Below are 4,841 nucleotides of genomic sequence, written 5' to 3' on the forward strand. Positions count from 1 at the left end.
TTTAATAAAGCATAGGTTAAAACAACATAAATACAATTTAATAAAGCATAGGAAAAAACAACATAAATACAATTTAATAAAGCATAGGATAAAACAACATAAATAAAATTTAATATAGCATAGGATAAAACAACATAAATACAATTAAATAAAGCATAGGATAAAACAACATAAATACAATTTAATAAAGCATAGGATAAAACAACATAAATACAATTTAATAAAGCATAGGATAAAACAACATAAATACAATTTAATAAAGCATAGGATAAAACAACATAAATACAATTTAATAAAGCATAGGATAAAACAACATAAATAAAATTTAATAAAGCATAGGATAAAACAACATAAATACAATTTAATAAAGCATAGGATAAAACAACATAAATAAAATTTAATAAAGCATAGGTTAAAATAACATAAATACAATTTAATAAAGCATAGGACAAAACAACATAAAAACAATTTAATAAAGCATAGTTTAAAACAACATAAATACAATTTAATAAAGCATAGGATAAAACCACAGAATTACAATTTAATAAAGCATAGGATAAAACAACATAAATACAATTTAATAAAGTATAGGACAAAACAACATAAATACAATTTAATAAAGCATAGGATAAAACAACATAAATACAATTTAATGAAACATAGGATAAACAACATAAATACAATTTAATAAAGCATAGGATAAACAACATAAATACAATTTAATAAAGCATAGGCTAAAACTACATAAATACAATTTAATAAAGCTTAGGATAAAACAAATTAAATACAATATAATAAAGCATAGGATAAAACAACATAAATTCAATTTAATAAAGCATAGTATAAAACAACATAAATATAATTTAATAAAGCATAGGTTAAAACAACATAAATACAATTTAATAAAGCACAGGATAAAACAACATAAATACAATTTAATAAAGCATAAGACAAAAAAACATAAATACAATTTAATAAAGCATATGTTAAAACAACATAAATACAATTTAATAAAGCATAGGTTAAAACAACATAAATACAATTTAATAAAGCATAGGATAAAACAACATAAATACAATTTAATAATGCTTAGGATAAAACAACATAAATACAATTTAATAAAGCATAGGATAAAACAACATAAATACAATTTAATAAAGCATAGGATAAAACAACATAAATACAATTTAATAAAGCATAGGTTAAAACAACATAAATACAATTTAATAAAACACAGGATAAAACAACATAAATACAATTTAATAAAGCATATGATAAAACAACATAAATACAATTTAATAAAGCATAGGTTAAAACAACATAAATACAATTTAATAAAGCATAGGATAAAACAACATAAATACAATTTAATAAAGCAGAGGATAAAACAACATAAATAAAATTTAATAAAGCATAGGATAAAACAACATAAATACAATTAAATAAAGCATAGGATAAAACAACATAAATACAATTTAATATAGCATAGGATAAAACAACATAAATACAATTTAATAAAGCATAGGATAAAACAACATAAATACAATTTAATAAAGCAAAGGATAAAACAACATGAATAAAATTTAATAAAGCATAGGTTAAAATAACATAAATACAATTTAATAAAGCATAGGACAAAACAACATAAAAACAATTTAATAAAGCATAGTTTAAAACAACATAAATACAATTTAATAAAGCATAGGATAAAACCACAGAATTACTATTTAATAAAGCATAGGATAAAACCACAGAATTACTATTTAATAAAGCATAGGATAAAACAACATAAATACAATTTAATAAAGCATAGGATAAAACAACATAAATACAATTTAATAAAGCATAGGATAAAACAACATAAATACAATTTAATAAAGCATAGGATAAAACAACATAAATACAATTTAATAAAGCATAGGATAAAACAACATAAATACAATTTAATAAAGCATAGGATAAAACAAAATAAATAAAATTTAATAAAGCATAGGTTAAAATAACATAAATACAATTTAATAAAGCATAGGACAAAACAACATAAATACAATTTAATAAAGCACAGGATAAAACAACATAAATACAATTTAGTAAAGCATAGGTCAAAATAACATAAATATAATTTAATAAAGCATAGGATAAAACAACATAAATACAATTTAATAAAGCATAGTTTAAAACAACATAAATACAATTTAATAAAGCATAGGATAAAACAACATAAATACAATTTAATAAAGCATAGGATAAAACAACATAAATAAAATTTAATAAAGCATAGGATAAAACAACATAAATAAAAATTTAATAAAGCATAGGATAAAACAACATAAATACAATTTAATAAAGCATAGGATAAAACAACATAAATACAATTTAATAAAGCGTAGCATAAAACAACATAAATACAATTTAATAAAGCATAGGATAAAACAACATAAATACAATTTAATAAAGCGTAGCATAAAACAACATAAATACAATTTAATAAAGCATAGGATAAAACAACATAAATAAAATTTAATAAAGCATAGGTTAAAATAACATAAATACAATTTAATAAAGCATAGGACAAAACAACATAAAAACAATTTAATAAAGCATAGTTTAAAACAACATAAATACAATTTAATAAAGCATAGGATAAAACCACAGAATTACAATTTAATAAAGCATAGGATAAAACAACATAAATACAATTTAATAAAGTATAGGACAAAACAACATAAATACAATTTAATAAAGCATAGGATAAAACAACATAAATACAATTTAATGAAACATAGGATAAACAACATAAATACAATTTAATAAAGCATAGGATAAACAACATAAATACAATTTAATAAAGCATAGGCTAAAACTACATAAATACAATTTAATAAAGCTTAGGATAAAACAAATTAAATACAATATAATAAAGCATAGGATAAAACAACATAAATTCAATTTAATAAAGCATAGTATAAAACAACATAAATATAATTTAATAAAGCATAGGTTAAAACAACATAAATACAATTTAATAAAGCACAGGATAAAACAACATAAATACAATTTAATAAAGCATAAGACAAAAAAACATAAATACAATTTAATAAAGCATATGTTAAAACAACATAAATACAATTTAATAAAGCATAGGTTAAAACAACATAAATACAATTTAATAAAGCATAGGATAAAACAACATAAATACAATTTAATAATGCTTAGGATAAAACAACATAAATACAATTTAATAAAGCATAGGATAAAACAACATAAATACAATTTAATAAAGCATAGGATAAAACAACATAAATACAATTTAATAAAGCATAGGTTAAAACAACATAAATACAATTTAATAAAACACAGGATAAAACAACATAAATACAATTTAATAAAGCATATGATAAAACAACATAAATACAATTTAATAAAGCATAGGTTAAAACAACATAAATACAATTTAATAAAGCATAGGATAAAACAACATAAATACAATTTAATAAAGCAGAGGATAAAACAACATAAATAAAATTTAATAAAGCATAGGATAAAACAACATAAATACAATTAAATAAAGCATAGGATAAAACAACATAAATACAATTTAATATAGCATAGGATAAAACAACATAAATACAATTTAATAAAGCATAGGATAAAACAACATAAATACAATTTAATAAAGCAAAGGATAAAACAACATGAATAAAATTTAATAAAGCATAGGTTAAAATAACATAAATACAATTTAATAAAGCATAGGACAAAACAACATAAAAACAATTTAATAAAGCATAGTTTAAAACAACATAAATACAATTTAATAAAGCATAGGATAAAACCACAGAATTACTATTTAATAAAGCATAGGATAAAACCACAGAATTACTATTTAATAAAGCATAGGATAAAACAACATAAATACAATTTAATAAAGCATAGGATAAAACAACATAAATACAATTTAATAAAGCATAGGATAAAACAACATAAATACAATTTAATAAAGCATAGGATAAAACAACATAAATACAATTTAATAAAGCATAGGATAAAACAACATAAATACAATTTAATAAAGCATAGGATAAAACAAAATAAATAAAATTTAATAAAGCATAGGTTAAAATAACATAAATACAATTTAATAAAGCATAGGACAAAACAACATAAATACAATTTAATAAAGCACAGGATAAAACAACATAAATACAATTTAGTAAAGCATAGGTCAAAATAACATAAATATAATTTAATAAAGCATAGGATAAAACAACATAAATACAATTTAATAAAGCATAGGTTAAAACAACATAAATACAATTTAATAAAGCATAGGATAAAACAACATAAATACAATTTAATAAAGCATAGGATAAAACAACATAAATAAAATTTAATAAAGCATAGGATAAAACAACATAAATAAAAATTTAATAAAGCATAGGATAAAACAACATAAATACAATTTAATAAAGCATAGGATAAAACAACATAAATACAATTTAATAAAGCGTAGCATAAAACAACATAAATACAATTTAATAAAGCATAGGATAAAACAACATAAATACAATTTAATAAAGCGTAGCATAAAACAACATAAATACAATTTAATAAAGCATAGGATAAAACAACATAAATTCAATTTAATAAAGCATAGGATAAAACAACATAAATACAATTTAATAAAGCACAGGATAAAACAACATAAATACAATTAAATAAAGCATAGGATAAAACAACATAAATACAATTTAATAAAGCATAGGATAAAACAACATAAATACAATTTAATAAAGCATAGGATAAACAACATAAATACAATTTAATAAAGCATAGGATAA

Source organism: Phyllobates terribilis, unplaced genomic scaffold (assembly GCF_046119375.1).
Source record: "Phyllobates terribilis strain yellow unplaced genomic scaffold, ASM4611937v1 Scaffold_20__1_contigs__length_20440879, whole genome shotgun sequence".
Lineage (NCBI taxonomy): Eukaryota > Metazoa > Chordata > Amphibia > Anura > Dendrobatidae > Phyllobates > Phyllobates terribilis.